General features: G+C 42.8%; 1 long non-coding RNA gene across 4 annotated transcripts in view; it reads right to left on the bottom strand.

Moving 5' to 3' along the window:
* Positions 1-26,007, bottom strand: part of LOC136164230 (uncharacterized) — a 59,073-nt gene that overhangs the window by 4,955 nt on the left and 28,111 nt on the right. For all 4 annotated transcript variants that reach the window (XR_010662324.1, XR_010662323.1, XR_010662321.1 and 1 more), the window contains exon 5: positions 9,190-9,338. This is a non-coding gene — a long non-coding RNA (uncharacterized lncRNA). The remainder of the gene's footprint in view (positions 1-9,189; positions 9,339-26,007) is intronic.

Genomic DNA, 26,007 nt, shown 5'->3' with positions numbered 1-26,007 from the left:
TTCAGTGGACTCCTTACCTTGCTAAAATCTCAGGAGTGGGATGGGTTGTGGAAGGCAGATACTCACTGTAACCTCCAACTTCTGCTGACTGCCTGGTCAGGAGTGACCAGCCCGTCCAGATAACAGATGACTGATGCAGCACTGACCCTAACCACACCCAAGGCCAGGAACTTGATCAGGCATGTTCAAGTGCATTAATGGACACAATGGGTTGGAAAAATTAAAATCTGGACCATATCAGATGTTTGGCAGTCCTTACCAAAGTCAGCCTTTAGTGAGAATGTGAACAGGAATCCAGAATCAAAGACCTAAAAACCAACAAAAGACATGCCACCCCATGGACATTTCCCAGTCCAGGTTGGTATTATGATTTGAAAGGCCCTAAGGAAGGTCCCCAGGTTCCCCTTCCTATCTAATGAAATGATGCCTAAAATTTACAAATTAGACCCCTCTTCCTTTCACTGCACTCCCTCTACTTTGGGCAGGGCTGGGTGGAGTTGGAAGGAGCTGGGACCAGTGTTATTCTGAGTTGCTGACACTCTCTTCCACCCCCAGTGCAGATGAAGGCTCTGAGAATGAAGTGTGATGGGGCAGGTGCAAGAGTAGACAGAAGTAATGATGAGGAAGTAACTTTCTAATAATGCCTACAACTGACTTTATTGACAATCTAGACTTTTAGGTCTCTCTCCCTAACCCCACCAAACACATCTGGGTTCCCTCTTTGCAAACAGTGAGCTGCTTCTTCAAAGTACTCATCACTCCCTGCCACCCAAGACCTACAAGGTAGGATACTTTCAGGATAGGCTCTATGTAGGCTCAAGGACCATGTAGTAGTGATTAACTCAAAACCTCCCTCTGTGGGTTCCTCTGTATAAATGGTGACATAGTAGAAAGCCTGGTGTATTTTGATGTGATCTGTCAGACTCTTAGAAGTCCTCCTTCCAAAAATATCCTCCTTGCTCCAGACCTACCTGGCACCGAAAATTTCACCATTAGAGGTACTTAAACATAATTCAGTAGGTCTCTTGGAAAACAAAAAGATTTCCTGATTCAGGGTAGGGGTGGGGGATTAGCAAGGAGAAGTCACATAAGAACAAATCAGTGGTAGCCTCTGAATTACTATGCACCACCTGAAGGGTTTAGAGGTAGCAATCCAGTGTGGGAAGAGGAGTTGGGGTGGGGAAGCAGGAGGGCTGGAGGGTCTGAAGTCATTTTTCATAGTGAATACAGGGGTTTTGATTACATTATATATTTATATATATGGGTGGGTGGCTTTGGTGAGTGGGACTGATAGAGACCTGGGATGCTCAAGACTCCTCCATAAACCATCCCATGATGCTAACACTGCAACAAAAGAAACAAGCAGAGCTCTAAGACCTTGGAAATCAAGACACAGAAGTCCTGGACTTGGGGGCAGGGGTGAGTGGGTAGGGAGAGAAGTGGGCACGGTTGGAAGAGAACACCAAATTCAATCCCTCCCCCTCTTGGTCACGTTGCTTGTCAGAGGCAGGCAAACACCCCAAGGCTCAGCTGAGAAATACCCAAGAGGGTCCTGAGTCCTCAGAATTCTCTGCAGGGTCCCCTCCCTGGAGAAGGCCTTGAACAGGAGTGCGGACCCGGGCCAAGAAAAGGCAGAAGGGCAGAGTAAACTGTGGACTGTCTGGTCACGTGATGAGCTCTCATTGCTTCTTGTCGTGTAATTTCTGTCCCCCTCCTCCTTTCCCTTCCCTCTGCTCTGTTTTCACTTGGTTAAAATAGATGCAAACTCTGGTCTTTTCTATTTTTAATACCTAGCCATTACATAATCCACACTGTAATTGCTGACTTGAAAAAGTATTGGCAACAGTAGAAAATCCCCCGAGTTTTAAACAGGAAAAGGATTATTACAGCACAAAAGGCAGTTTTACTGACTGGTAAACCGTCTGTAGTCGTCACTTGCCAGTGGAAGTCACATGGGCCTTGGGAAACACTCTCCTCATCTCAGGGAAAGCAGGCTGGGGGAAGGGAAGAACCGCAGCCTCGGCTGGGAGGGGGAGGCTTTGTGTGGCGAGGCAGGGGGTGGGACCGTGCCCTGGAGCTCCTGCTGGGCCCGGTCCAGAGGGGAGGGAGGAAGGAGTGAGCTTCAGGATACCCGTCCCCTCCTCCCAGGGCCACCTTTTACTGCATTTGTTTCTGGTTAAGACAGTCAAGTCTCCAACATCCCCAACTTCTTCCTCATTGACTGCCTGGGACTTCCTACAGTCTCCAACACATTTCTGGGCAAGCCTGAGTGAGGGTGGACTATCCCAGTTAAATAGATGATTTCATAAAGACAAAGGAGCAAGCAAGACTGCTTGTTAATCACACAGATCTGACCCACTCCTCTGCAAGGTTTTCCACAGATTAAGTCAACCACCACACTATTTAATTCCTCAGTAAAATGCTCTAATAACAACATAAGCACTAAAGGTTTGATAAAGGCTTTCCCAACCAAATTGAAATTAACTATCTCATTTAAGACAAAAATCCTCTGTGTGTTGGGGATGTGGGTAGTGTAGGAAATACAAAGGGGATAGGGACAGCTTTCCCTGCTTTTGCCAATTCTGCCACAATCCTAACCCCAATAATCAAGAAGGATCAGTCCAATCCGTATAACTATTCATGGCAATTCATTCCATAAACATTTGCTGAATGCCACATGCTGGACTAGTTGTTTAGGGATAAAACATTTAGTAAAATCGTTGCCCTCATGGAACTGCCAGTTCAATGAGGGAGACAAAGACATTAATCAAAATATTACATGAATAATCAAAATATTACACATCATTACTAACTATGATGATGTATTATAAGGGAAAAGCATAGAACACTAGGGGCACTTAGAACAGAAGGACCGGATAGGGCCTGAGGGTTCCTAGGTACCTAGGGACTTCACGGAGAAGGCACTGGCACCCCACTCCAGTACTCTTGCCTGGAAAATCCTAAGGATGGAGGAGCCTGGTAGGCTGCTGTCCCTGGGGTCGCTATGAGTCGGACATGACTGAGTGATTTCACTTTCACTTTTCACTTTCATGCATTGGAGAAGGAAATGGCAACCCACTCCAGTGTTCTTGCCTGGAAAATCCCAGGGACAGGAGAGCCTGGTGGGCTTGTGTCTATGGGGTTGCACAGAGTCACACACGACTGAAGCAACTTAGCAGCAGGGACTTCAGGATTCTTTAAATTCAGCATCCCATCTTCCCATTTCCTCCCTCCTTCCTGTTTTTTCCATATAGAGAAGATAATGCTAGGTTCCTTATGGTCTCACTTGATTCACATAGCAAACTAAAAATTTAGCACTGTAAGACAAAAGGTCATGTTAAGAAAAGCCAAACCACACTTTACAATGAGAACTACACATAATTCATAACACAAATTAAGACTCAACTGGCTACAGGTGTCAAAAATCAAAATCAAGCTTTCAAAATGAAAAAAAAAGGGGGTAGGGGGAAGCCTAGACCCTTGTAAATGAGATATCCAGACTTAGACTAGCTTCAGGCATGATTAGATCTCTGGTGCTCAAAAGATGTCATTAGTCTCCGTTTCTCAATCTCACAGCTCAGCTTTCACCTGTGTTGTCTTCAGAATTCCCCCCCCCCTCCCCGAGGTAGCAAGATGGTCACCAACAACCTCAGGATTACATACATTCTAGAGGCTTAGCAACCCAGTTGGAAAAGAAATGGGAATTCATTTAACAGTTTCAATGAAAATCCAGAGTCCCGACTGGTCTGAATTTTGAGACCATGCCATTCTCTGACTGGCACAGTTAGGTGTCCTCCACCTAGAGCCAAAGAATGGACTTAACTCCACCATACGTGATCTGAGAATAAGAAGGAGGTGATCCCTCAAAGGAAAATCAAGGTGCTCTTATCTAAGAAGGGAGAATGATGCTGGGCAGTCAAAGCCCACCATCTCTACTGTCCTCAAAGTTTGTAATTAAGTGGATATTAAGAAGAAACAACAGGTTCTTCCATCAACTGGGTCTTTCTTCCTGAGGAATGAGCAAGAGTGCTTATTTAGTGTGGCACTGGCTGGATCTGCCCTGTTCCCAATCCAGCTACTACATGGAGACCTTGGCATCTTTAGGGCACTCACTGGAGTCTTAATATTCGTTGAGGTACTTGCTCAGAGCAGTCTTCAAGTCTCACACCTCGTGAAAAACTTCTCCTTCTCCTCCCTTCACTCCCTACTCAGTGCTGGCAGGGCTGTGAAGGCTACAGCTCTCTTTGGCTTTGAGAAGTGTCCTCAGAGTCTGTGTAAATTACATGAAAGAAAAGGAATGACCAGCCCTAAGTTTTGCTTCCCTTTTGGAGTCTGAATTGCAAACGGCTTCCGCTGGGCAGGAAGGGGAGTATCAGGATAGTTCCTGGAGCATCCAACCAATAGACCTCCATAGAAAAGATCTTCGGGTAGGGAGTGGATCACTGTCAAACATTCTACGAGTTACACAGCACTACAGCAATCATATGTCAGCTGCAACCACCCTGTCCATGTCCTTATAAAAGCTGCCTGGACTCCCCTATCCAATACCCTCCCACAATTTTTACAAATTCCCAGCAGCTAATGCTTTTTTTCCCCCTTCATGGGCTCTGAAATCACTGCAGATGGTGACTGAAGCCATGAAATTAAAAAGACACTTGCTTCTTGGAAGAAAGCTATGACAAACCTAGACAGCATAATAACATGCAGAGACATTACTTTGCCAACAAAGGTCCGTCTAGTCAAAGCTATGGTTTTTCCAGTAGTCATGTACGGATGTGAGGGTTGGACCATAAAGAAAGCTGAGTGCTGAAGAACTGATGCTTTTGAACTGTGGTGTTGGAGAAGACTTGAGAGTCCCATGAACAGCAAGGAGATCAAATTAGTCAATCCAAAAGGAAATCAACCCTCATTGGAAGGACTAATGCTGAACTGAAGCTCCAGTATTTTGGCCACCTGATGCAAAGAGCTAACTTATTAGAAAAGACCCTGATGCTGGGAAAGATTGAGGACAGGAGAAGGGGATGACAGAGGATGAGATGGTTTGATGGCATCACCAACTCAATGGACATGAGTTTGAGCAAGCTCCAGGAGATGGTGAAGGACAGGAAAGCCTGGCCTGCTGCAGTCCATGGGGTCACATAGAGTCGGACTCAACTGAGCAACTACAGAAGCCATCACATTGGGAAGCCCATGTCCCTCAACAAAGAATAGCCCATGTGGAGCAATGAAGACTCAGCAAAGCCAAAAATAAATAAATAAATACAATTTTAAAAAAAGAATACAGCCTTAAATAGTTTAACCTAAATGAATCCTCTAATAAAATTTAAGACAAGATGAATACATTCCAAATCAAATAAATGAGAACATTAAAAAATAAATAAATAAGTAGAGGGTCTTCCCTGGCAGTCCAGTGGCTAGGAATCTACTTTGCAATGCAAGGGATACTGGTTCAAACCCTGGTTTGGGATGATCCCACATACTGTGGGGCAACCAAGCCTAAGAGCTACAACCGTTAAGCCCATACACTGCAACTATTGAGCCCGCATGCCTAGAGCCCGTGTACCACAATGAGAAGTCCATACACTGCAATCAAGAGCGGCCTGCTCGCTGCAACTCAAGGAAGCCTGTGTGCCGCAAACAGACCCACCACAGCCAAAAAGCAAAATAAGTAAACAGACCTTTTAAAAAATAAAAACATAAATAGCAACATTCTGGTCTTATTGCTCTGTACTTGTTTTTTTCTTTTTTAGGGGGGGTAGATGTGAATTTATTTACATTCAGGCCTTACACTGGTATAAAAGCCATATTTTGTGACAAATTAATAAAATGTATCAGCTAAAAACAAAGCTGGAATTATCCCCAGAAAACTCTGGATCCCTACTTTCACTGACCCCTATTTTCACAGTCCTGTGGGGTATACTTGCTTTTTTCACTGATACAGAAGTTATTGTAAAGTTTTCATGGCCACACAGCATTTCACAATCCCTACTCATGGATATTTACCAATGCAATGAACATTCTCATCCAGAGAACACTGTGCTAAGAATAAGCACTTCTTTAAATGAAACTTAGTTTGCCCCGCTGTGACTTGTCTACTTATATTCTTTGCCCATTTTCTACAGTCTGTTGTCTTATCATTACTGATTTTTAGAAACCCTTTATGTATTATAGAAATTAATCCACTATCACATATATCCCAAAAATCTTCTCCCAGTCTGTTGACTGTCTCCTATCTTTGTTTATGTTGGCTATGTCACACAGTAGTTTCTCATTTTTATGTGGCAAAAGCAATTATGAACAATTTATAAAGTACCGTCATGGGTGCAATGCACTTGAAGCTCTGAGCCACACAGCCTCTTCTGCTGGGGACCACAGAGCTGTGCTTAGTAGGTTCCTGTGGTGAAATGGCTGAGTAAGCAATCATTTTCTGAGCTGTTCATATCTGGTTTTACAGCCATGGTGGTGGTGTATATTAATCAAGAAAAAAGCAAAAGAAATGTGAAAATTTTACTTGATTGCTCATTTTCATCTATTAGGAGGTTTCTTTCTTAAATGTTTGAGTAATGTACTAACAATGTCAAAAAAATCCTAAGCCACTGAAAATCCAAAAACATCTTTATAAACAATAATCTGAGTATTTCCAGACCCTTTCAAATTGTGGGCTTTAGGGCATTATTTGCTGTCACTGCGGAGGGAAAAAATACATTCCAAACCCCACATGAATAGAAAGCTCAAGAGTCCAATAACTCCTAGTATTTCAAAGCAAGAAACTGTTAAAGTTTCCCGTCAGCCTTACAGAGAAGATAAGCATTGGCCCCACTCTGATCCTGAACAGTTAAAAAACCCCAGTGGGGGAAAAAAAAGAAAACCCTAGTGGCCAAGTGGGATTTTCCCTGCAAGAGTACTTAGTCCTTGTTGCTGCAAACTCTGCCTACAGACCCAGTACTCTGTGGAGGCTGTCCCATTTGGCCAAAACTGCCTGCCTCCCCAGTGCTACAACTCTATGGTATTCAGCCAGCTGTGCAGAAGGCAGGACTAAAAGATGCTTCTAGACATCTTTTCCTTGGTTGAAACCTGACACTCCTTAAGGAACTTGGTTTCTGGACAATAAGGATTCTGCCATAAAATCATCCTTCAGTACCCAGTGGTTTCCAAAGGAGAAACAGATGGTCTGTCTCAGTGATGTTTTATTCCTATAACCTTAAAAAAAAACAAAAACAAAACCCTCCCTTGGCCGAGGTCTATACCAAACAACTATGCTCCTCCTCCTCATTGCTGTAAGTTACTAACCTCTCGCTCGTCAAGGACTTTGCCTCCTTGATCAGTCTGCCTTTCCACTTCAAGTCAGACCTGCCTGCTGACGATCTCCTATGTCCTCCTATACACAGGACCTCTCCTCATCTCACCTACAGCTGCTTCTTCAACTCCACTGAGATTTCCAGACTCCCGATACCAACCTCCCTCATCACTTGGCTGTCTATCAGTCCTCTCCTCGATTCACTTCTTTCTCTAGTCAACTAGATGACCACTCTGCTACTAATATCCCAGATTCCTTCTACTCCAAGTCTTCCATTTGCCCACAGAACACAACTCCTATCTGAATATGAATATACTCTGCTTTAACCCCCAAGCTGCTGAGTGGGCACTGCTAAAGCAATCATTAGTCATGAGGGCTACTCCCTCCAGAAAGTTGCTGCTTCCAGTATCGGGTCTTCAGCACTGTTCAGTTATCCTCCCACGTGTCTTCAGATCACTCCATGAGCATGACAGCTTTTTTTTTTTTTTTTGTGACCCCAAGGACTGTAGCCTACCAGGCTCCTCTGTCCATGGGATTTCTCAGGCAAGAGTACTGGAGTGGGTTGCCATTTCCTTCTCCACATGACAGCTTTTAAAAACCATGCTGCTATCCCCACTCTCCCACCTGCTCCTGGCAGATAACCTCAATTTCTGCTGCCCAGAGAACACATAGCCCAACAGAAGGAAAATGTCTCTCCAAAATCTTACCAAACCATTCTGCCCATCACACCCCTCGCCCCGACACCATGCCCCTCGCCCTGATCAAATGAGACTTGACAGTGCTTAACAGAGTGCTAGCAAAAGGTAGGAAAGCAATAGATGGTGGTGCGGTGGTGATACACTTAAAATCAGCGACGGCCTTGGCTTTTGTTCAGTTCAAGTTTATTCTTTTTATTTTTTATTATTTTTTTGTTCAGTTCAAGTTTAATCTCTCCACCTGCACTTTGGATACAGAAGACCTTTCTCCCCAGGAGACTTGCTCAACAATTGTTATTCTCTTTTCTAGCTTCAACTTCTCCTTCTCTACTAACTTTTTCCCCACAGTGCAAGATCATGCCTGGGTCTCAAATAATAAATAGACCTCCCTAGATCCTGTGTCCCCCCTTCACTAACACTCCTCTCTTCAAACAAGCTTCTTAAAAGAGCAGCCTCCCTAACTGGGTCCACCCTTGCCCCCAGCTGCCAGCTGCAGAGATACTATCTAATAAAAGAGAGTGGACTCCTCTTATTTACCAAAGGTCTGTTCTTTGGAAAACTGTTCTAGAGATTAGCAAAGAAACAGTGAAAAGAAATACACTGGGTTGCTATTAATTCCAAATTTTAATAACATGAATGAGGAGAATAGATTTCCCTTTGTAATCAACACCACCTCTGACTAGGGTACAAGCAAGTTTGTTTCAAGTGTTAGACAAACCGGTTTTCACAAAACTTCCCTGATTCTCTAGATCCAAAAGCTAAAAATAACCTTTCCTCTCTGAGTTCCCACAGCATTAGTCTTATACCTGTCATACACTATCACTTTATATCAAATTATCACATAACTCTACAGTTAATAAGTAATTGATAAATGCATAGACTTTACAAGTACCTATTACAGACTGGATAATTTTAACAATAAATCAATCTACTCAACCAGTTAACTCAGGATCTGTGAAGATCCTCCATGACATTTTGCTAACTTAGTAAAGTTGCATTCAGTCATTCACAACCTGTAATAAAGGTTTTTACTTATTTAAACCCGCCTTAAGAATATAAAATATTAAGACATTACCGTGTCATTTGGTGTTCAGACTGAAAAGACTAAGGTAAAAGTCAATGGGGGCAGGAATTACCCAATCTGAGGGATGTGAGCAGAGCATTCCAGGGGAAGGAACACATTTTTCCCTCCCTTACCTGAAAAATGGCCCAAGAAATGCTCCTCAAGGAGGGACTGAGACTTCCCCTCGCGCAGTGTCTGCTTCAATTCCTTTCACATAATCTGAGCATTCAAAAGCACAGGCGCCGCTTCACCATTCCTAGACCTCCCGTAGTTTTGTTCATTTCTGAAACAAGGAAATCTGTCTAGAAAATCTCCAAAGTTTTTTTCTGATGCAAATAACTGCACATTATTTAAAGCATGAAAATTAAATCTGATTTTGAAAAGCAGGTTTAATGCTAAAAAAAAAAGAAAGCAGTGGTAAATCCTTTTGTGAATATGAAAAATCTCCATGTTCTTGTCTCCCAACCACCCTCAACATGATAGCATCTGTATGAAATTGGTAATTCTCCTAAATCACAACACAGGGACTGGTATCAGATACTTCTAAAGTACTGACATTCCTGCGCCCACAGTTCCTCTGAAGAAGCCAGGCTTTAATCCTCACCCAGGCAGAAATAGGGGCTTGGAGGACTGTGTAAAGGTAAAAAGGTAGCCAGGAAAGCATGCCAGGAAACACAGGACAAGGCCAGGTGACAGGCCCCGGCCCCCTTGGAGCCAGGGCCAGAACCTCCCAATATGCTTTAACCTTGTAGAGGGCATAATTTCCAGCCAGGCTAAAAATCACCAGGGGCACACAGCCAAAGGGCAGGGCCAGGCTGGGTAAGCAAAAACCAGGGATGAGCCTGAAAGGCTCCTGATTTAGAATCCAAGCAGTGAGGAGGAAGGATGGTGGAGAGCCTCCTACAGACGGCTTACAAAGTAGCTGCCTTCTTTGAGAAAGATCCAGGTTGCCAACAGGAACTCTCCTACCTCCGTGGGCCTCTCACTTGCCCCACAGACCATCTCAGCAGCCTGATTTTCTTTAGGAGGAGAGATCATGTGACTGTGACTCAAGTCACACTAGCACACTGGCTTTGGAAATGTCCCCTCTCTGTGGAAACACCAGCTCAGAGCAGAGACTTCCATTGGTGCCACTTCTTCCCTCCCTGCTACAAAATCTTGAATCTTAAGACTTGTTCCCAAACCACCTAGCCAAGTAATAATGGGAGGCTGTAGGAAGAATGCTCTATACAACTCAGCATGCCTTGGGTGAAAGATTCCTTCAGTCCTTCACATGATCGCTCTCTCACTCACTCACCCACTCAATCACCCACTGTTTCCAAGCACTATGACTGCCCACTATGCTCCAAGCACTCAGTTGCAAGGATACCGTACAGGACTCTTAGCAGACAGCAGTCTATCAACTGCCCAAAAACATCTCTAAAGTGGACCCTGGTGACCCAGAACTTCTGACAGAAGACAACTGCTTTTTGTGTCTGTGCTATCAGGACCAGTTAGTTAAACAATTTCATCCCATAAATATGACTGTCAATTGGGAAACTGAAGTGACTTAAGAGATGTCTGATTTTCTACTCATTGAAGGCTTTTCTACTCATTGAAGCCAGTCTTCTTTGGCTCTCTACCAGCTAGTGCATACACAAGTAAGTTACCATGTCATTCCAAAAGTAAACAAACCTAATGACATCACACACACACAAAGAAACCCTTTTTTCATATAATTAGTTAAGCCCTTCCTTCATAAGTCTAAGTAAATACGCTTTTATTGTAATGCTCTCAAAAGAATGAAGCCAGAATCTCATGAACTACCAAGTTACCACACAAACTCTGCTGTAACCAAACTTTCCAACCTTACTTAAAATACTTCAAGCTATTTATGAATAGATTAGGACTTTTCCCCCTTGAATTCAATGGAACATTCAACATTCTCTGGTTAGAGGACTGTCAGGGCCTACAAGGGATAAGGGACAGGGCAGTGACTGTGAGTGCCATGGTGTCTTCCCTGGCTTTCATCTTCCTCCCACCTCTTAATTGTAGGTACCGCTATATCCAGGCTACAGCTTTTGCTCTAGTTTTTCCCTCTTTGGAAAATTCATCTCTAAGTGACAGAGAGTGAAGACATGAAAAACAGAATTTGAAGCCTGTATCCTATGGCTCAGTGGGTAAAGAATCTGCCTGCAATGCAGGAGACACAGGAGATGCAGGTTTGATCCCTGAGTCAGGAAGATCCCCTGGAGGAGGAAATGGCAACCCACTCCAGTATTCTTGCCTGAAAAATCCCACGGTTAAGAGGAGCCTGGCTGGCTACATCCAAAGGTTGCAAAGAGTCAGATATGAGTGAGCACACACATACTAGATCTTTGGGCTTCAATGATAGCTCAGTTGGTAAAAAATCAACCTGCAATGTGGGAGAGCTGGGTTCGATCCCTAGGTTGGCAAGATCCCATGGAGAAGGGAAAGGCTACCCACTCCAGGACTCTGGCCTGGAGAATTTCATGGATTGTATAGTCCATGGGGTCGCAAAGAGCTGGACACATCTGAGCAACTTTCACTTCACTTACCTTAGTTTGGGCTTTACAGGTGGTGCCAGGGATAAAGAACCTGTTTGCCAATGCAAGAGAAATAAGAGACATGGGTTCAAACCCGAGGTCAGGAAGATCTTCTGAAGGAAGGTATAGCAACCCACTCCAATATTCCTGCCTGGAGAATCCCCATGCCAGAGGAGCCTGACAGAAAGGAGGAGCCATAAGGTCACAAAGAGTCAGACACAACTAAAGTGTCTGAGCACGCATGCATACCTTAGTTTGAGTCCTAATTTCACTAACTGAACTTCAGTTCTATAGAGGAGTTAAAAAAAAAAATAACACATAGTATACAGGATTCTGTTAAATAAACTGCTGCACATAACGGCCTTTGTAAACGGCAGAGAGGTTTTAAAATAATGATGATTACTGCCCAATTCTACCTCTCCTCAAGATCTGCTCTCAAGTTCCAAATGAGACCAATGCCACATTCCTCTCCAGAGTCTGTTAAGACCGCTAACAGTGAAGGGAGAACCAAGTATGACCCACCCCATCCCTAAGAATTTCAAGGACATCAAATTTAGAGCCCCCACTTTCACCTATTACCTCTCTTTTTACATGTAACTTTTTCTTTAAATGGGAATCCCCAGCCTAAAGAACATTTCCTTTCAGATGTACCTCTAGCCCTTCAAGTTCAACCCCAAGAAACAAGTTTGTCTCCTCTTCTAGAAAGAGGGTTTTTCCTTTCCAGTTACCCCTATATCTGTCACGACGAGTAGTTGTCCAACTTCACAGGGTAGACAGACACCTTGGCATTATCAGTGACTTATTTTTTCTTCTTTATCCTCTTCCTGCCTGAGAGACGATCAGATCAGTGGTTTCTTCTATGAAGTGCCCTTCAGATTAGTTCTTTTCCTTATAATCCTACTGCTTACCCCAGTTGATGCCTTATTATTTCATATTTCAGGCCTGCACTGCCACTATAGCTTCCTAACTTGTTTCCCTAACCTTATTTTTCACTTCATTTCATACATTCACACTATAAAACTTTCTTTTATCACCGCTATTCATTACCTAGCTCAACAAGGTTTTTTTAAAAAAAACTGCCTGGTTTCAGCCCATCCATCACCCTCATCAGAATCTATTTACTATTTATTTAATTTCAGATATTGTTATAATTGTTCTATTTTTAAAATTTATTTTTAATTGGAGGATAACTGCTTTACAATGTTGTATTGGTCTCTGCCATAAAACAACATGAATCAGCCATAAGTACACTTATGTCCCCTCTCTTCTGAACCTCCCCCCACCCTCCCACCCCACCCTCTAGGCTGTCACAGAGCCAGGTTGAGTTCCCTGTGTTATACTGCAGCTTACCACTAGTTACCTATTTTACATACGGTAATGTATATGTTTCAGTGCTACTCTCTCAACTCCTTATTTCCTATTTCTTTTAAGTGGCTATTTTTTTTCTGAATCACAAAAGATAATTTCTGTTAATGTGTTGCATGATTTTTAAAATCTATCTACCTAATTATGGCTATATCTCAACTGAAATAGGTTCATATGCTATATATTTTCTCATGCATCTGTTATAGCCATCTTTCTGTGTCAATAATTAAAGATTTACTTCATGTATCATTGTATGGACATACCACAATTGATTTGACAAGTCCCTTACCAATGGCTATTTTGATTGCTTTATAAACTTTATAATAGTAAATATCCTCAAGTATGTATCTCTGTACATTTACCACTGGGATGAATACCTAGAAGTTGAATTGCTAGTTTAAGACCATGTGTACCTTAAATCTGATACATATCACCAAACTGAACTTTAGAGAAAATGTATTAATATTCATTCCCAGCAACAGAGTATAAGTTCTTCTTTCCTCCAGCCCTCACCAGCAATAAATATTTTCTCCCTTTTAAATGTATCAATCTAAATATAGCCTGATACTGAAAAATGATATCTCATTACTGCTTGTGTTCTCTGGATTATAAATGAAACAGCCTTTTTCTATATTCTTTATTAATCACTTATACTTATTTTTCTATGACTTTTCTCACTTTCTTGTGTTTTTTTTCTATTAATTTATAAGAGTTTACAAATTAAGAATTTTGCACACATTAGAGATATGCTGAAAACTCTTTTTAACCAATTGACATCTACTTTTTATTTTGCTTATGGTGTTTTGTTGTGATTTTTTAAAAAACTAATCCACCACATTTTTTCCTTTATGGTTTCTGCTTTTGGTACTACACTAAAAAAACTATTTTCAAGTACACTTATCACTTTATGTAAAAATCTTTAGATTAACACAACACTGCAAATCAACTATACTACAATAAAAATTACTTTTAAAAATAATTATCAGGTTGGCCAAAAAGTTCTTTTGGGTTTATGAACAAACTTTTTGGCCAACTCAATAACAAGAAATAAAAATAAATAGAAGTATTTATCTAGAATTTATTTTAGAAGAAGGTGACAGACATTTTCTTTTAAATGATTAGATATTTGTCCTAAACACTATCCTTTCCCACTGAACGTAGGTCCATTTCTGGACTTCCTAATCTATGCTGAGCACTACTCCCTAACCAGAATTCTTCTTTCCAGTTAGACAAGTTCTTTCATTGCCCACAATAGGTTTTATGTAGGTTCTTGCTTATATTCACATTGTTGCCCTTTTCTCTTACACCTCCTCTGCACAGATCCTTCAAACCAAAACCATTTCTGGGTTAAGAAGTAGTAAATGCTATTTAAAACAAGAAATATTTTCAAAAGAGAGAAGATAACGTACACATAAGAGGTTCTACAAATCCTTTGTGTGGCTAAGTAGATGAGCTTTTTATTCAGTGGAGTCCTTTAGTGGATCTTGGCTATATGAGGTGAATTTGAGAGGGAGAATTAAGAGTTCAATTGCTTTGCATAATAGGAGTAATAAGTATCTGCAGTGCTTAGTAGTAACAGTAAGGACAGTTTGCAAAGGAAAGAGAGAGAAGATTGTAAGAGACACCAAGGCCACATACAGTAATAGTGATGGATCTTTAATGCAAAGGTGGGCAAAGTACTTTAAGGGACAGGGAGAGCCAGTATTAGAATTCAAGTTGCTTACTTTGGGGCAACATAAAATACTCTCCATTATGCCAAACTTTAACAAAGTCTGCTACACACACAAACAAAGGCTTTGAGCTGGGAGATATCTGAGTTCTACCATCTGAGTCAGTGTGGATGGAAACAGGAACAGCAACTTGAAACACTAAGACCATCTACAATCTGAACGAATTTAATGGAAGCAAGAACTCAAAATCAGAGTGACCATAAATACAAGAGTTCCCAGGAACATGGTGAATTCTGGGTGAAGGAATCAGAGTTCCCACAAGTTGCAGGACGACGCTTTGAGCCAAAATTTTAAAGGAAAAGACAGTTCCAGGCTAACTAACAGATTACACTAGGATATTCAAGTCCTCAGAACCTTTCAAACAGAATCAAACTGCACAAGGTACATTAGTGCCGAGCAGAAGCAGCTCATGGGGGAGGTGATGATTACTCAACCTGCACAAGAAACAAGCCACATCCCTTCACCATTGCACGCGCTTCTAAAGAGGTATTCCAGTCCCTATCCCACCTCAGGTGTCCTTAGTCAACTCTCACCTCTTCCACGAAGCCTCCTCTCAAAGGTTTGTAGCCCTTGGATGCTTCCTTTCCAGAGCTTCCATTTTACTTAAATTCTAAACCTCACATTAACCTTTAATTATTTTTTCTGTTAACTTCTCTATGGAATTCAACTATACATGTCTTGCAGACAAGAAATTTAAGAAAAGGAAAAGAAAAAATAAACAAACCATCTAGACACATCCTAAACATCTTACATTATACTCAGAGCCTATTAAATTCCTGGTGGGGGAACAGCACAAAACAATGATTCAGAAGCAAGTTTACTAATCACCCTGGATGGCAATGCTCCTAAATCAAGGAACAAAGGAAAAGGAATAGGCATAAGAAGAAATGAGGGAATAGGTAAAAGAGGATGCTTTGATAAACAATGTAACTTGGCTTGGGACATGCAGAGTTTAAAAAGCCTAAGAGCCATCCAGGTTATGGTATCAATAGTGTTTGGTCATCATGAGTCAGGAACTAAGAAAAGAGACTTCTGTTGGAGATAAGAGATCTGAAAGTTTTTGATAAGCATAGATGACATCAACCAGGGATAGTTTAAGAAGGGAACAGAGAAAGGGACCAAGGAAACAATCTCAGGAAATGTCTTCATCACAGGAAAGACTAGTTGGGGAAAGTAAGCCTTCTGCAATTACAGATCAACTAATAATTATAAATACCTAGAGACTGACCTATATGCAGGTCAGGAAGCAACAGTTATAACTGGACATGGAACAACAGACTGGTTCCAAATAGGAAAAGGAGTACGTCAAGGCAGTATATTGTCACCCTGCTTATTTAACTTATATGCAGAGTACATCATAAGAAATGCTGGGTTGGAAGAAGCACAAGATGGAATCAAGATGCGGGGAGAAATATCAATAACCTCAGATATGCAGATGACACCACCCTTAAGGCAGAAAGTGAAGAGGAACTAAGAAGCCTCTTGATGAAAGTGAAAGAGGAGAGTGAAAAAGTTGGCTTAAAGCTCAACATTCAGAAAACTAAGATCATGGCATCTGCTCCCATCACTTCATGGGAAATAGATGGGTAAATAGATGGGGAAACAGTGGCTGACTTTATTTTTCTGGGCTCCAAAATCACTGCAGATGGTGACTGCAGCCATGAAATTAAAAGACACTTACTCCTTGGAAGGAAAGTTATGACCAACCTAGACAGCATATTAAAAAGCAGAGACATTACTTTGCCAGCAAAGGTTCGTCTAGTCAAGGCTATGGTTTTTCCAGTGGTCATGTATGGATGTGAGAGTTGGACTGTGAAGAAAGCTGAACGCTGAAGAACTGATGCTTTTGAACTGTGGTGTAGGAGAAGACTCTTGAGAGTCCCTTGGACTGCAAGGAGATCCAACCAGTCCATCCTAAAGGAGATCAGTCCTGGATGTTCATTGGAAGGACTGATGCTGAAGCTGAAACTCCAATACTTTGGCCACCTCATGCGAAGAGCTGACTCATTGGAGAAGACCCTGATGCTGGGAGGGTTTGGGGGCAGGAGGAGAAGGGGATGACAGAGGATGAGATGGCTGGATGGCATCACCGACTCGATGGACATGAGTTTGGGTAAACTCCGGGAGTTGGTGATGGACAGGGAGGCCTGGCATGCTGCAATACATGGGGTTGCAAAGAGTTAGACACAACTGTGTGACTGAACTGAACTGAACTGACAGACTGACCAAATGACTGACTCTATTTAAGATCTCTAAATGTCCATTACAAGCCCTTTCCCCCTTCCTGCAAGTGAACTCACTCCCTGATCTTCACAGTTAAAACCATGGTCTTTCACAGGACGTGGAAGAAATGGACAAGTGACAACAGGCCTTCAAGGCCTCTAAGGTGGGGCTTTGTGGGTGAAGGATGCTATCTGTTGCTGTTCAGAGAACACCAAACCTAAGGGAAGGTTCAACACTGAGCCTTTCCATCCAGTTTATGATTAGCTCAGCCAACTGAGTTAATAAGGCCAGCCAACCAAAGATCTCACTGATGACAGTAAAGACATATACAGCAGGGTCTCAAAAGGCCTGAATCAGGAGTCTTAGTGACTTCTATCTGCTTCAAGTGGTCTTTTCCTATCCTGGCTGAGAATAATATTCAGAGGGAGTAACTGGCTTCCCTTTCCAGCTATGTCCTTTGCACTCAGTCACCCACCCTAGCAGATTTAAATGAGTCTTCACCTGCAAGACTGCCCTGCCCAGAACATGGGTTTATTTTCACTGAAGGGGTGAAAAAAAATTATTGTAGTCTGGACTGCCCATGAGCTATAAAAGAAGAGGGATTTCACAAGCAAAGTAGAAAATTTATAATGTCATATCTATTCCACAAGAATGAGCTCCATCCCACTTAGCACTGATGCCCATATGTAAAGTAAAATCCTGAACTAGCAGTGAGACTGGAGACTAGTGCGGAGATGAACTAGTTCCAGAGTGGGAGAGATGGGGTGCTCAAAAGTGCTACAGAAATCCCTGAAGAGGTCAAAGCCAGGGAAAAAGCCTCAAAGAAGCCCTCCTTCCTTGGATCTAGAAGCCAATGGTTTCTGTGGCCATGATGGCATCACCCATTTCAACTGGAGGAAAGGAGAAGAGGATGTAAAAGTGGGAGAAATAATGTAGCATCCCTACCTTCTTCTCCACCTGGGGCTCCACTCCAGATCAGAGCTGGCCTTATGCAGACACACAGTAAGCAATCAAACACATAATGTGATTCCAGCAAAGAGACGGATGAGTAGCAGGTGCTCAGAGGACATCTGTTAAATGAGGAGCCCCAGGAGAGGGTTCCCTACCCAAGAGAATTTTTCTCACTGTCACATTAACTTCACCTAGAATTCCTTCATTTGACATCCACTGGTTTGGGATAAAGCCTTGTACTTTCCGAAACTGTGCCCCACCAACCACCACATTCTGCCAGATTTTAACAAACATTCCTTCAGTCAAAGAAAAAAAAAAGGTTCTTTAGTTAAGTCAGTCTAGAAAATGCTGTATTCTCTATCTCCCTTTTTGAGCTTTATAAATGTATATTAAAAGCTCTTCCTGAGGCAGAGGCAGCTGGAGAGCTAACATGAAACTCAGGACAAGGGCTTGGCCACGCCTAAGAGCTTTGTTCCAAAAGCACAGCTAAACAGACCAGCAAGATGTCCAATCAGCCCAAAGAGCAGCAGACAAAGTTCAGAGTAGTCAACACGAGGAGATCAGTGCATGGGCAGTCAGTGCATGGGCAGAACTCTACCTGCCAAAGCCTACCCGTAAGAAAAGGAGAAGGGACCGGCCTGAAAGAGGCTGGAAAGCAAAGGCCACAGTCCCTGCGTTATAGTCCTGGACAGGGCTAGGGGCTCCTTTGGGGAAAAGCCAAAATACAGGTCAAACGGAAGAGAGGCAGAGACTAGTAGACCAGACCTGTCACTCAGGGCATATGCCCAGGAGTCCCTCCCTAGGGGGGCACTGGCTTCAAAATTTTCAAGGTCAGCAGATCCAACTACACGACTAGATCTTGTATGTGAGGCTGAGGTGGTTGGAGAGAGAGGTAGACGTGTGATATAACCAGAAATTTCCAAAAAGTTGTGCTGATTCCAGTAAGGAACATGATCCATACTATATCAAACTTTAGAATGTGAAGGGTGGAGACTACTCTTTAGGTGGTCCTCTAGGGAAATGTGCCAGAAGAAGAAAGAACCTCAGAGGCCTGAATGAAGCCAAAAGTCTAATCCAAAGAAAATGCTCTGGAAATGTGGATATAAATGTGGACAGAGTAAAGATGAAGCCTGAGAGTGAATGGCATCCATGAATTCAATTGTGAAGAGTTGAGAAAAGCACTGAGATTTGAGCTGTCTGTCAAAGACTCCCTGGGATGTGTGGATTCCAATCACAAAGGCATTTTGAGAGCCTTTGTAAATGGTAAATGAAAAATGAACAGTCAACCAGGAGTGAATTCAATCCAAAACAGTTAAAGATGTGACTCATAGGTGCTATGCTGGCATCTCTGACTTAGTTATTTTGGCTCCACAAATCAGTGAACAAGGGGAAACTGCACCTATTGACACCCCAAGTGCTTTGTCACTGCTTTGGACGTGGCTTATTTTACTTCCTGGTAAAGCCCGATCTCAGCACAGCTCATTGGGAAATCAAGACCAGAAACTATCTATGACCAGCGGCCACAGAGGAAGCACCCTACCCATGTCATCATCAGTGGCTTCTTTTGCGCCACCATTTTACACCATTTCTGGGAAGCTGCTTCCTGCTTCCTAAGATCTGTGATGGCCTTGTCTGAGGACATCAGAGAAAACCACAGACTCAAAGGCCCTACACTCCTTGTCACATTCGCTCGTCAGCTGTTCTCCAGACAACAACCATGACTGCACAGCCAGCATATTGGTGGGGAAAGCTCAAACCCAGCCCCACCTTGAGCACAAGAGCCTCCATTCCCACCACTCTCAGCATCTTGTCTTTCCTCAGGCAAAACTGTAAAGAACACAAAATGGTTCTTGGGGACCCAACTTCTCCTTTCAGGGCCTTAATCTCAATCTCAATGGTGAATCCTTCCTATCACTATGACTAGGGGCACAATGCTTTCTCCCCTCTGCCCCTGCCTTAGTCTAGTTCTCAGAAATCAATCTTAAGAACTCATTCATACTTCCACTTACATGACCAAGATGTTTCATAATCAAACCCTTTCCTGGAGTCTTTTCATTTTTAATAGGATCTCAAAAAGCTTACATCAAGGGGAAAAAATGTCACTGGTAGAATTTCAAGCAATTAACAAATAGTTGAGAAAAGTCTTTGAGGGGCAAGATGTATTCTTGGTGCCCCCTGAAATTATATCACTTGACAGACCAGCCCTGTCTCTTCTTATTTCATCACCTGACACTAAAGCTGTCTCCTCTGCCAGCCCAGAGGCCAGACTCCCCTGGATCTGGGCCAACACTCACCGCCATCTGGTCTCCCTTGGAAAGGCAAAAGAGAGACACCTCTTGTTTACTCAGTAATAATTCACTCTAATAGTCATGTAACAGGTGCCACCAACTCCCAATACATGCAGTAAGGCCACACCACACCCTCATCTCTGCCGCCATCATGGCTTATTCCCTAGAACACGTCAACAGATTTTATTTGGATGATAGGAAGGCCCTCTTAAACTGTACACCAGAGTTACCAGTGGTGTTTTGACAGTGTAAGTTACACTACAATGAAGACCTAAACGTAAAGAACAAAGGCTTTTTTTAATCCTTCCCTATAGTCAACTGGTGATTTTCCCACATAAGTTGCTGCAGCACATCTACATACAGAACCTAGTCCTATTTACAAACAGTGTGCTCTAGCTAAACACGTCTAAACAAGCAGAACTGTGACATAAAGAAAGGTGGCATCTCCCCATCTTCTCTTCTTTCCCCACCCTCCTTTCTCAAATCTTGTCAGAGACAGAAGAGCTCTATGAAAACAGCGTGGGCTTTGGAACTGGACAGACCTGAGGAGAATAAATCCTAACTCAGCCTTTTATTAGCTGTCTGACCTTGGGCAAGTTACCTAACTTCTTTGACTTTTAGTTTGCCCATGTGCAAAAATGGAGATAATATTTCACTGATTTGCATTATGATAACTAAATGAGAAAATACACAAAAACATCTAATTTACATCTGGCTCTCCAGAGATACGTTTGTTCTTCCCAATCTGGCTCAGTACGTACCTGGTCCCTTCATGTTCCTTTCTGGTTGTCCAAGGTGTGTGCCCCACACAACCTTCCCTTCCTTTTCCTAAACCCCATCAAAGTTTCCATTCCTCACAAGAACTGATCTAAATCACACTGCTAAAAGGAAAGCAATTCTGATAAAATGAAGTCAAGTAAAACATGGATGATACTGCTGGGGTTCCTATATTAACTCTGTGGGGGATGTTTCTTCATTTAAAAAAAAGTAGGGACATGGAAATTCAAATGAAAGGGAGGACTTCTAATAATGAGACTCTCCTAGAGGACAGGAAACCAGTGTGTTGGCCTCTTTCCCTGAAAGCACAAACTCTGTGCTAAGGATGAGAAACCTTAGAGCTAGAGAACACCATCTCAGATTGCTGAACGTCACACCTCACATCAACAGGTCCAGAATAGAACTTGGGAGCCCTGGCTACTCTTTCTGCTCTGGCCAGCACATACTACTTCCTTAGCCAAGAAGTTACGGAGGAGCTTTTTTTCCTAGGAGGTTTCCAACGCTATTTTAAACTCTACAGAATCAAGCAGTAACAGGATGTGATTACATTTATAGCCTTGAAACAACCTATTTGAGGCCTGAGCTCCACTTCCAAATGGTCTCAACAAGGCCCATATTAATATAGGGGCAAGGTGAGCCTGCATTTTGACTTCTTTCTCAGTGATCTACGAAGGAAGAACAAAGGGAAATTTCCGGACTTTCTACATCCAGAATCATGAAAGCAGATTACATTTCATTTATTACAGATTTCAGTTCAGTTCAGTTCACTCAGTCGTGTCTGACTCCTTGCAACCCCATGAACCACGGGATGCCAGGTCTCCCTGTCCATCACCAACTCCGAGAGTCCACCCAAACCCATGTCCATCAAGTCGATGATGCCATCCAGCCATCTCATCCTCTGTCGTCCCCTTCTCTTCCTGCCCTCAATCTTTCCCAGCGTCAGGGTCTTTTCCAATGAGTCAGCTCTTCGCATGAGGTGGCCAAAGTATTGGAGTTTCAGCTACAACATCAGTCCTTCCAATGAACATCCAGAACTGATCTCCTTTAGGATGGACTGGTTGGATCTCCTTGCAGTCCAAGGGACTCTCAAGAGTCTTCTCCTACACCACAGTTCAAAAGCATCAATTCTTCAGCGCTCAGCTTTCTTTATAGTCCAACTCTCACATCCATACATGACCACTGGAAAAACCATAGCCTTGACTAGACAGACCTTGTGGACAAAGTAATGTCTCTGCTTTTTAATATGCTGTCTAGGTTGGTCATAACTTTCCTTCCAAGGAGTAAGCGTCTTTTAATTTCATGGCTGCAGTCACCATCTGCAGTGATTTTGGAGCCCAGAAAAATAAAGTCAGCCACTGTTTCCACTGTTTCCCCATCTATCTGCCATAAAGTGATGGGAGCGGATGCCATGGTCTTAGTTTTCTGAATGTTGAGCTTTAAGCCAACTTTTTCACTCTCCTCTTTCACTTTCATCAAGAGGCTTCTTAGTTCCTCTTCACTTTCTGCCATAAGGGTGGTGTCATCTGCATATCTGAGGTTATTGATATTTCTAATTTACTACAATGAAAAACAGTCTAAGTGTAATCACTTGGCACAGAATGCTAAGTTAAGGACTTCCCTGATAGTGCAATGGATAAGAATCTGCCTGCCAATGCAGGGGACATGAGTTCAATCCCTGGTCTGGGAAGATTCTACATGCCACAGAGCAACGAAGCCTGTGGGCCACACCTTCTGAGCCATCGCTGTAGAGCCTGCAAGCCACAACTACTGAAACCCATGCACTCTAAGGCCTGTGAACCACAACTACTGAGCCCACAACTACTAAAGCCCTTGCACCCTAGAGCCTGTGCTCCACACAAAGAGAGACCACCACAACGAGAAGCCCAGGCACTGCAACAAAGAGACAGCCCACTCACCACAACTACAGAAAGCCCATGTGCAGCAACAAAGACCCAGTGCAACCAAAAATAAAATAAATAGAACTTTTAAAATGCTATGCTGACTCTAAATCCCAATTCAGCATGGAAATTCTCACTGTGAGGAGCCCTGCAGCAGTGTACACGTTCTATGTGACTTTCTTGGCAAGGCCCCAGGGAACCCAGAGCACTAGCTCAGGCTGGACTCTCAGTGGTCTGGACACCATTGGGCGATGAAAAGGTCTGGCTGGCAGGTTCAGCAGATGGAATTATGAGGAAATGAAGGTGAAATTCAAGGCCAGGGAAGGGCTGGTTCAGGCAGTATTACCTGACAGCACATGCTCAGGGAACTGGGAAAGCAGAAACAACAATAACGAATGTTTTAAATTATTTTCTATTCATCCAGGGAGTCATTATGGTAAATATCAAAATTTTGCTGGATTTCCCTTATACTTTGCTAAACTTCCTTATGCTTATTTTGTGCTTAATACTGTTTCTGAAATATATACTCAGGGCTGAAATTGTAAGGAACATCATAATCTTCCAATGAACATGAATCTGAGCAAACTCCAAGAGAAAGTGAAAAGACAGGGAAGACTGGCATGCTGCAGTCCATGGGGTCCCAAAGAATCAGACATGACTTAGCAACTGAACAACAACAACAGTAACAACTATAATCTTCCCACTGCTTAGACCTCTAAAGTTCTAAATCTGGTGCTTGGCTTCAGTATGAAGCAAGAAAAAGCAGGATTCCAAAACTTTGTGGTCAATATTCACTCCTTCATTCAATAAATATTTCTTGATGGGCTAATAAGTGCCAAGTCTTTACTCAGTCCTGGGATACAGCAGCAAACAAAACAGATACACAGTCTAGTAAGAGGAGCTGAGAAAAAGAATAAGATTAGGATCCAAGGGAAAAGGTCTATACGAGAAAACAGGCAGGATTCTGTGGCCAGCACTAGGACAAAGGGAGAAAACCTCTTCTGGGATGCCGGCAGAAGAGACCATGGCAGACGAGGTGCTGTTCAGGGAGATGAGCTGGGTCAAACAATGCCCTTATCCTCCCATTCCTTTTATCAAGGCAGAGAGCCACTGCAGTGGGTCGAGTTAATCAAGAACAAGTGACCAGGGTCCTCACAGTGCTACCAAGAAGTTTCTCCTTCTCTGCTCATGGACATAGACTGTGAAACATGGCATGTAAACTATGTGTGAGATCCTGAAAGCGCCAAAGAAAAACAAGACTTGAGCTGTCTACTGGCAGGAGTTCTAGGAAATACAGCAGGCCACAAATGGGAAGCATAAAAACACTTGCCAGAAGAAACTTGGTGACCCTCCCCTGACCTGTCACTGATACTTCCCTGACATCGCAAGGAAATGAAAAGAAAAGTCTGATTTCACCTGCAGGGGTATGGCCAGGAAGAGACCTGCTGAAACCATCAGGCTTCAACCAAAAGCCTCCTGAGAGGTATGCATTTTTGCTTTACAGTGGGAAGAGGGCGAGGAGGGGGAAATGCCGCAGCCTGCTATGTTACAGAAAGGAGCCCTCTGAGCAGCTCAGCCCCAGCACTACCATAAGCAGAAGGCTGTAGTGAAGGTGCAGAGTTGATAAGAATAATAGCAAAAGATGCAGTGAATGCCCAGGGATCAGAGCAGTGGCCTAAAGAGTTTCCAAGTATTTGACCTCTCCAGGCCTCAGCTTCCTTATCTGAAAACAGAGATGACAGTAAGAGCATGCATTGGTTTCCTAGAGTTGTCGTAACAAATACTACAAACTGGTGGCTTTAAACAATACAAATTTATCCTCTCACAGTTCTAGAGACTAGAAGTCCAAAATAAAGGTGTCAGCAGGGCCACACTCCCTCTAAAGGCTCTAGGGAAGTATCCTTCCTTGCCTCTTCCAGCTTCCAATAGGTGCCAGTAAACCCTGCCTACATCTCAACATGGTTGTCTTCTGTCTGTGTTGTCTCCCACTTATTGTAATAACACCAGGCACTGGATTATGGCCCAATCAAGGAATGGCTTCATAACTTGATTATATCTTACAAAGACTCTATTTCCAAATAAAATCACATTCTGGGTGGATTCAATTTTTAGGGGAACACCAGGCAACCCAGTACAGAGCACCTACCACATCAAGAATTTATAAATGTTAAGGTGCTTAGAGCAGTTCCTGGTATATGCCATGTATGAATTAGCTACCTTTTGTCATTATCTCCGGCAGATAGTAGCTGCCATGAAATATGCGGATGCTCTGTTGTGTATGAATCACCCTCCTTCCATTTTGAGTCAGAAGCAAGAAACTGGATGGGACGAGAGTTCCAAAAAGAGCAGATGAGGACAGAGCTAGAACATGATGGGTGTACTACCACTCAACAGCTCCTCAACTAATACCCTATCAATATACCTAGGCTGGAGGGAGGAAACACCTGCTACAGTTACATGGTTTTTGAATAGAACTTATCATTTCAAATTAATAATAGCCCTATCAAAGCAGTCTCCAAACAAGGGTCCATTTAGGAGGAGCTTCCAGAACCAGGAGAGATGCTACACCAGTGAGCCCAGCAGCTTCATCACATAGTCAACCGAGTTCTGATCCCAAACTGCTTTATACAGCAAATTTATCCCAGAGGAATGCAGATCCGGGAACTTCCCTGGCAGTCCAGTGCTTAAGACTCTGTGCCTCTATTGCAAGGGGCATGGCTTCAACCCCTGGTCAGGGAACTGAGATCCCATGCATGGCATGTGGTGTGGCTGAAATGATATACAACAAACCAAAGTGAAACGAGCTGAAACAAAACAAAATAAAATGGAGGTTTGCTATTTGCTATAGCTAGGATACCTTACTTTCAAATTAGGGGAGGGGAGAATAGATAAAAGGCTCATGTTCTTACTCCTTCAGTAAAGGGGTTTGGGACACTACTGAAAAGAAAACAGAGCCAAATACAGCTGCTATCTTCATATCAAAATAAACTGCAGACAGATCAAAAATTGAAAGATTTAAAAATATATATCCATACAAAGTACTCAAAGACAATAACTGTTTTTATAATTTTGAAGTCGGAAAGAATGCCTTTTCTAAACATTGGTCTAGCAGCAAATATATTATAAGGGAAAAGATTATCTTTGACTACCTGAAACCATCAAGCTCTTACAAAC

Source organism: Muntiacus reevesi, chromosome 3 (assembly GCF_963930625.1).
Source record: "Muntiacus reevesi chromosome 3, mMunRee1.1, whole genome shotgun sequence".
Lineage (NCBI taxonomy): Eukaryota > Metazoa > Chordata > Mammalia > Artiodactyla > Cervidae > Muntiacus > Muntiacus reevesi.
This window is presented reverse-complemented; position numbering and strand designations above follow the sequence as displayed.